A 9047-nucleotide genomic window follows, 5' to 3' on the forward strand; every position below is an offset into this window, starting at 1 on the left:
GAATCCTGCCTTAAAGAGAAAATGACCAAGTCACCATACAAAGGGAAAATGGAGCGGGCCAAAGGTCTTTTGGATTTGAACCATACAGACGTATGTGGTCCACTAAGTGTTAGTGCGAAGGGTGGTTACAACTACTTCGCTATCTTTACCGACGATTACTTTAGGTATGGGTACGTGTACTTGATGAAATACAAGTCCGAAACATTTGAAAAAATTCAAAGATTTTAGACACGAAGTAGAAAAGAAACTCGGATGGAAGTATTAAGAAACTACGATCCGATCGTGGTGGAGAATACTTGAGCATCGAGTTCATTGACTATCAAAAATAGAATGGAATACAATCTCAATGGACTCCACCGGGAACTCCTCAACTTAATGGAGTTTCCGAACGTCGGAATAGAACCTTGTTAGACATGGTTCGATCTATGATGGGGTTCACCAACTTACCGGCATACTTGTGGGGTCACGCACTTCGCACTGCCGCGTATTTTCTGAATAGAGTTAACACCAAAGCAGTTAAATCCACACCATACGAACTTTGGCATTCCCGGAAGCCCAACATCAAACATATTAGGATATGGGGTTGTCCCGCTTATGTGAAGCGACTAGTGGGAGATAAGTTGGATAGTAAATCCGACTTATGCTACTTTGTGGGGGTATCATGAGGACTCAATGGGATACGGATTCTATTATGTCAAAGAAGCAAAGACGTTTGTTTCAAGAAATTCCACCTTTCTAGAAATGGAGTTTATATTCGATAGAAAAGACAGCATGGTAGAACTTGAAGTAGTTTAAGAACCACAAAGTGAAGTTCAAGCACAAGAACAAGTAATCGAGGCAATACAACAGTCCACTAATATACCTCATGAACCTTCAGTACGTAGATCCGAAAGAGTTCGGATGATTCCTGATAGGTTATTCCTCCTCGAAAATGATGAAGATCATGTTGATCTTGGACAAGATCCAAGAACATACAATGAGGCCGTATCGGATGCGGACATGGGACATTAGCTAACTGCCATGAAATCCGAAATGGACTCCATGTACTCCAACAAGGTCTGGACCTTGATTGATCCACCTAAGGGAATAGTTCCCATAGGTTGCAAATGGATCTATAAAAAGAAAATTGGAGTGGATGGAAAGGTATCGACCTATAAAGCTAGATTGGTAGCGAAAGGATATACTCAAAGGCAAGGTGTTGACTATGAGCAAAACTTTTCGCCAGTTGCAATGCTTAAGTCCATTAGGATATTGTTGGCCATAGCTGTGTGGTACGACTACCAGATATGGCAAATGAATGTGAAGACCGCTTTCCTTAATGGAGACATTGAGGAAGAAATTTACGTGGCGCAACCGGAAGGCTTCATATCTTCTAGAAGTGAGCAAAAGGTTTGCAAACTCCAGCGATCCATTTATGGATTGAAACAAACATCCCGTAGTTGGAACTATAGGTTCTACGCAACTATCAAAGAGTTTGATTTTGAGAAGAACGTAGAGGAACCTTGTGTATACAAGAAGGTTAGTGGGAGGGTAGTGATATTTTTGGTGCTTTATGTTGATGACATTCTGCTCATTGGGAATGACGTAGGAACATTGCAATACACAAAAGCATGGTTGTCCACACGTTTCTCAATGATGTATTTGGGAGAAGTATCTTACGTATTAGGAATACGGATCTATAGAGATAGAGCAAGAAAGATGCTTGGCTTATCCCAAAGCCTGTACATAGACACCGTTATGAAACGGTTTTACCATGGAAGAATCCAAGAAGGGATTCTTGCCAATATCCCATGGGGTTCGTCTCTCGAAATCCATGTGTCCTCAGACACCTAGTGAAATCGAAGAGATGAAAATGACACCTTATGCTTCTGCCATATGAAGCATAATGTATGGTATGATGTGTACTCGACTCGATATCGTGTATGCTGTGAGTGTCACAAGCAGATATCAGTCTAACACCGGTCCAGCTCATTGGAAGACTGTGAAAGATATCCTCAAGTACTTACGAAGAGCTAAGGATATATTTTTGGTCTATGGGGGTGCCGAGTTGAAATTAGAGGGCTTTACCGACTCTAGTTTTCAATCGGATGTGGATGACTCAAAGTCAAACTCGGGATTTATATTCACGCTTAACGGTGGTGCCGTGTGTTGGAGGAGTTCCAAGAAAAGCACGATGGCCGATTCCACTAACGAATCTGAATACATTGCAACATCCGAAGCTGCAAAAGAAAGGACTTGGATAAGGAAATTCATCCAAGATTTGGGTGTCATTCCTAATGCTAATGATCCAGTACCGTTGTACTGTGATAATACCGGAGCCGTGGCGCAAGCTAAGGAGCCAAGATCTTATCAGAAGTCCAAGCATATTGTGAGGATGTATCATGTGATCCGAGAGATCATTGATAGAGATGAAGTCAAAGTAGAACGAGTCACATCGGAAGAGAACGTTACAGACCCCTTCACCAAGCCTTTACCAAGGTCTGTACTGGAGAAACATCGAGAGTCGATGGGATTACGATTCATGGGTAGTTGGCTTTAGGTCAAGTGGGAGATTGTTAGAGTATGTGACCAACAAGCCAACTTGTGGCTGTGGTCTTTCCATTTATTCTTGTAATAAATAATCATTTTTCGTATTAATGATAAAACACCTTGACATTCTATATCTTTGTTCTTTGTTTCAAACATAGATATAGTACTTACAGTTATTACAAGTACTAGTAATTGATATTTTAGGATCGTGAGATATTTACTTTAGTATTATAACTGTTAAACGTGTTCCTAGTCGAAGGGTTACGCCACCAATGAGGATATCGGCATTTCCCATTAGGAGACTAGCACTTAGTGTGTACTGCATTTCATCAGTAAACGGTATTGTGATATCGGCATACATAAGTGGGTGCTCGTAAGTTGACGAGTTCACTGAACTCCCTCACCCTAGAAATCTCTAAGTGGTTCTCAATAATCGAGTAGAGATATCTATTGTATAGTTGTACACCATTAGTCCTTATGACCTAGACATCACCGTGACTTCACTAGAGGACTAGCTGTATCGTGACCTGTCCCTGAGTTCCACTGAGGACCGCCCCAAGGGCCAGTGTTCGTGCAGTCCGAAATCTAGTGGGAGGTCTGTGCATTGTAGTCGGGGATTCGATCGCTAGAATAGTCTTGGATGTCCTGTGTGTTCTCATAGTTTGTAATCTCTAAGTCTCATGCCAGAGCTGTCTAAGTGATGATTAGATAATCCGATTCTCTAAGTCATGCACATACCGATTACAACACTTAGAACGATCACACAGTCATTGAACTACTAAGGAGGTCTCGATGAACCAATGCCTCTAGTACGATCGGGACATATGAATCGAAGGGATCATATTGTACGTTAACTATATCAAAAGGTTCTTGCAGGCACTTCATAGGGAATCATGACGCATAATTGCTAGACGCCAATCTTGATTCGCTGGGTGATTAAGGTGAAATGAGCTTCATCTTAATCGTAACTCTAAGGGACGAGTTTTGACCACAAAGGGTTGTGGACCCACGGCTAGCTTACACCTGAACCATCAAGGGTCACACTGCTCGTGCACTCGAGTTCTTTGAATAAACGGTCAAAGATAAAAATATTTAATCTTTGCATAATTGGAAGTCAATATGATTGAGTCCAACATTCGTAATTGGGAATTATGAATGAGAATAAGAAAAGAAAAGAAATAGGCCAACATCTTAATGAACTTTCTAAATTGGAAAGTTTCCAAATTTAGGAGGTCGACTGAATTAGGGTTTCCAGTTTTAGAAATTGGAAATCGAGAATTGGCATTCGTAATGACGGGGACGTTTCAATGATTCCGAAAATATAATTGTTATAATTTTCCAATCATTGAGTTATGAGAAACGAGCGAAGAAAGACTAACGAACTTAAGCTGCTGGGTTCGATCCAACTTAAGCTCGTTAGAGCTTTTATACAAGAAACTATAAATACAAGAATTATAGGTCCTGTACAAACACAAAATACACACCACAAACCCTAGCCGGTCACTCCTCACGTCCGCCGCCAATCTGCGCCGCCGCCGTCGCAGGAAATCGACGCCCACTCGCCGTCTTGTTCTTCGGTAGTTTTCCTTTCATTTATTCTTTCGTTTTTATTGTGAATTTTGTGTGTCTAGTGCCACATATCATTTGAATTTGGTATATGAGGTAAAATCCGAGAGGGGGAAGACAAATGAGTCAAATTGCCGAAACGCAGCCGTCAATCCGCCGCCGCATGCGCCCTCTTGCGCCGCCCAATAACAGCACGTGAATCTCACGCGCCGCCGCTGTCCGCGCGTCTGTCATTCCTGCTTCGTCGCCGCTGCTCCGGACTGCACTGATTGACTTCCGTGGTAGTTAGCTTCAATCCGATAACTCACCTCTCGCTTCAAGAGGTATTTTTCCGATCCGTTTTTTTATTAGGTTTTTTTAATTAGATTAAATTAAACGTTGATATTTGCAATATGATTTTTCATGAATTTCTATATGTGCAATTGTTAATGCATGATTCGTGATTTACTGCGAGCATGCTACTTGATTTAATTATCGAATTAATTATATGCATGTTGTATTTTAATTTTCGTTGGAAGCATTAATGTACGCAATTAATTGTTATTATCGAGTACGTGTTTATATGATTAAACTTTTTTTTCGTATAAAATTTTTATTTTCTGCTGCGTACACGTGCCCGATTCCCAACAATGGCATCTCTAAATGAATCCTTTGTGCGCATGCAATTTCTGGAATGATTTTCATGGGATATACTCCTTAAGATTATGTGGATGACTGTTACAAGAAGGAGACTTATATGAGAGTATATAGCCACTTGGTGGACACCATAGAAGGCAATGATGCTTGGCCACATTCTGACAAAAAAAATTTGCTATCTCGTGAGATTGAAAAAAATGACTCGAAAGTAAGAACTTCATAGTAGAAAGAAACAATCAGGTGAAGGATCAACCAAAGAAATGTCAGCACAAGTTGGCAGGACAATCACAAAGATTGGTAAATTGAGAAGGCAGGGAGTGATCATGTCATGCAGTGTTTGTCACCAAAAAAATCACAATACCTTGGTTGTTCATTGAAGAATCCTATAGGAATTGAGAAACCCCTATAGAAATGTAAGTTTTTTTTATAGTATTGAAGAATCCTAGAGGAATTGAGAAACCCAATAGAAATGTAAGTTTTCTTTTTTAGTATTTCAGTTATAGGTCATTTTCTTTATTCTAATTGTATTTTCATTTAAATTCCTAGAGGAAAAACATCAATAATGATTGAGAATGGAGCCATTGAAGGCTGAGAATGAACCATTAATGAATTTTGTAAGTTTGCTATATTGTTATTTTGGCAGTTTATAAGTTTAAGTGCTAATGTATTTTTTTTACAGGTTAATCAGGAGATACTTACAAGAGTTCAAAAGCAATAGCTCATGAAACCACTGGCTGTTAATATGCAGTGATAAATCTACATCTTTTTTTGTAATATACACACTTTTGGATGACTTTATTTTCTATTTACATTTGGATGATTATGTTGTGTATACCCTTATGGTTCTGCATAACTGAAGTACTTTTTTGTTGGTCACAATCTGTGCAAGTTGCACTATTTTTTGGCATTGTGATAACTTTAGTATAGTTTGTGCAAGTTGCACTATTTTGGATGTATATGTTGTTTAACTTTGTTATAGATTGTGCAAGTTGCACTATGTTTTGAAAATACATTATGTTACCTTATTGCATACATTTTTTTTTTCTTATATTTTTTAATAATTGATAATCTAGTTGGAGAAAGTGTGCATTTCTAGAACAATCTTTTTTCTTCTTTTTTTTTTTTTTTTTTTTTTTTTTGCATTTTCTTACCGTTGTTGTCTTAGTTATTCAAAATAGTTTTGTATTTTGAAGATAAGTTTATGAGAACAACAAATTGCATCCAAAATTTAAACACACACTACTGTAACATAATATGTTGTTTCACATAACATCAAATTACATTACAACGGAGATAATTAAACCATAAATTTCATTACATTACATTACAACAGAGAAATTAAAGCATTACAATACCACATTCATTAAACCGAATTCTTCACTTCCTACTACTGTAGCACCCCCCTTCTAGTCGGGCGATAAATCGAACCGGTTTATCGGAATATTTATTAAAACTAGCGGAAGCAAAGGATCTCTTTGTAATTTTTGAAACATTGGGATGGGGTGAAAATGCAATTATGAAAAATATGTTCTTTTGGGTGTTGAAGGCTTTGCATTTTCGAAAACTTTGTTGGATTGATTTGGCCGAATACAAAGCTTGATCTAGAAATAAGTTTCGAAAGGAGGTTTCTCATTCGAGTGCTACATTCTCACTAAACATTTTTCGGTTCGAGAATAAATCAGAGTTCGGAAAGGTTATTTTGGTGAATAATCCGAAGTTTCCTAACGAAGGCATGAAATTAGCAATTTACGAAACTTAATATAGGAAATAAGTGCGATTCATAATAAAACAAACGAGTTCAAAAGTACGAAAGGGAAATGTTACGGTTTTAGGGTTACACCACCAAAAGAAAATAACCAAAATCCTAGCATTCGTTCATAGGTCCTCGTACGTCCTCCAAAATCCCGGGCAAGACCTCGATCCACTACTCGACCCATCCCGGTTGAGGATTACTACTACCTGCAATTAAAAGACATCTATATGAGCTATAAAGCTCAGTAAGAAATCCGAGTATTATCAAACTTTGGAAATACGTTATATATATAATATATAATATTGTATACCCGTTCTTACCCACGTTTCGTACAACAACACAAATCGATCGGTCAAATCACATATCTCACGAAAGCACATCATTTCACAAGATCACGTAATTATGCAAAAGTGACTAAAATGCCCTTTTTGTGAAAATCATGAAAAACACATTTTTCGGTTTATCGGATCCGTGAAAGATTAATTTCTGTACCGAATAATAAACCTGTTACGAGCCCGTTTTCACTAAGTGGAATCAAACCACTACCACATCATCCTAGTTGGATACCGGCCCACTATATCCGAGTTGTTTATTACCCAATATTCCATTAACCTTTCAAATAAAATCATTTAATGCACTTTTCGAAATTATGCATATGACCCACACATAACATCACAAATGTCAATCAAGTATCACAATTCACACAAACACCACAAATTACCACATATTTATGATTTGGGCAAAACTCCCAAATTCACACACATAAATACACAACCACACACGGCACACACACCATGCACAATCAGCACACACACATTCACACATTTTCAGCATACACACATGCACAATCAACACATTAAACTTCACTAATTACTCATCAAAGCAAGCTCAAGAACAAAACACCTTTTTACCTTCATTTAATGGACTTATTACCACATCTAGGTAATAATCCATTTCAATCAATTTTCCACAGCCATTAAACACATCCACCAGAAATTAAAGTACCACAAATACTACAATTCATCACTCATCACCATTATATCAAGAATATAAGTATTAAGGCACAAAATATATTAATTGACATGCATAATGTCTAAATTTCGAAATATTAGCAAATTAATACCAAAAATTCTCAAATTAAATCCTAGAACTCCTAACTGACTCAATTTCCAGATTCTGAAATTATTGCAAAGTTTTACAAAGTTTCGAATTTTCTTGAAATAAAAACTAGGAAAATCCCTTTTTCAATTTAAAAATCCAAAACTCTAATATAACTCTAATTGATTTAAAAACTTGTTAAATAAAACTTTTTCCTAATTAATACTTGCTGTAAAACAGATCCAAACTTTGAAAATGGGAGATTTTTCAGAAATTGCAGTTTTGACCCAAAAGTTTCGAAATATACACATGCAACCACACTAGAAGTTCAAAATCAACTTTTTCATGGAAACCCCTTACAAATCTGAAATTCCACTTTACTAGATGCAGAAAATGAAGTTGAAAAGTTGTTTTATGCAGAAATTTCGGAAATTGCACAATTTACCCCAAAATCTCTAGATCTACACATGCAAGTCTACTAAAATTTCAAAATCAACTTTTTCTTACAAAAAATTCTTTAAATCCGAAATTTTAGTTCAATAAATGCTGGAAAACAGTTTTGAAAACATTTTTCGGACAGACTTTACAAAAATTGCAGATTTGGCCCAAACTTTCGAAGATCTACACATGCAACCACAAAAAGTTAAAAATCCCATTTTCTTGAAATTCCCTTTTTGAAATCTGAAATTCTCAAGGCTTTTGGCCAATAAATGCTGTATCTAACCACTACTAACATAGATTATACATGCAAGAACAAGAATTTAACAAGAACACTTATTTTTCCATTTTTCTTCAAAAACCCCTAAATTTTCGAAATCTTTCCCAATCTTTTAGAAAACTTTGAAAACCCTTTTTATACTATTGATGCCATTTAATTGCAGCAAGAATCGGAAATTCTTACCTTAAGATCGAAGAAGAAAAATGGCTAAAAGGAAGAAAAACTTTCAAGCACCAAAGTCTAGCCAAGCCACCTTGATTGTGAAGGAGATGGTGTGAGCTTCAAGGAGGGAGGAGTTGTGATCTCCCGAAAGAAGGCAGGTGGTTTTCACGGTGTTCTTGGAGTAGTCCAAGGCAAGAGTTAAATAGGGAACTCTCATGGTTATATTGGGAATTCTTTGGAAATTATGAAGTGAGGTGGAGAGAGGAGAGCCGATGATGGTGGTGATGGTTTCGGTGGAGAGAGGGGAGAGAGACAAGTAATGTGGCAATGTGTTGGAAGAAGAAAGATGAAGGGTGTCTCTTCATCTTTCAAAGGAAGTGTTGAGTGTAGGTTTAGGCAAAATGATTAGGGGTTGCCAAGTGTAATAACATGCACAATTATTCACTAATTAATTTATTAAAAATAAACACAACTTGCATAAATACCACACACACACACACACAATCCGAATACACACACACCCAATTCGGACATATATATATATATATATATATATATTTAAATGTATAATGCAAGTATTAACAT

The 9047-nt window shown here is 37.1% G+C and overlaps 1 long non-coding RNA gene and 1 pseudogene across 1 annotated transcript; one reads left to right on the top strand and one right to left on the bottom strand.

The window, feature by feature from the left end:
• Nucleotides 1–1813: 1813 nt before the first annotated feature.
• LOC148768850 (secreted RxLR effector protein 161 pseudogene) lies at nt 1814–2539 on the top strand (annotated as a pseudogene).
• Nucleotides 2540–6469: 3930 nt separating this feature from the next.
• On the bottom strand, nt 6470–8845 carry LOC148768851 (uncharacterized). Its single transcript, XR_016032926.1, has 2 exons — nt 8484–8845; nt 6470–6690 (listed from the first exon to the last, which is right to left on the bottom strand). It is a non-coding gene; the product is annotated as an uncharacterized LOC148768851 (long non-coding RNA).
• Nucleotides 8846–9047: the final 202 nt, after the last annotated feature.

The sequence above is a fragment of the Erythranthe guttata genome, chromosome 8, assembly GCF_056151865.1.
Source record: "Erythranthe guttata isolate IM_541 chromosome 8, IM_541, whole genome shotgun sequence".
Classification (NCBI taxonomy): Eukaryota; Viridiplantae; Streptophyta; class Magnoliopsida; order Lamiales; family Phrymaceae; genus Erythranthe; species Erythranthe guttata.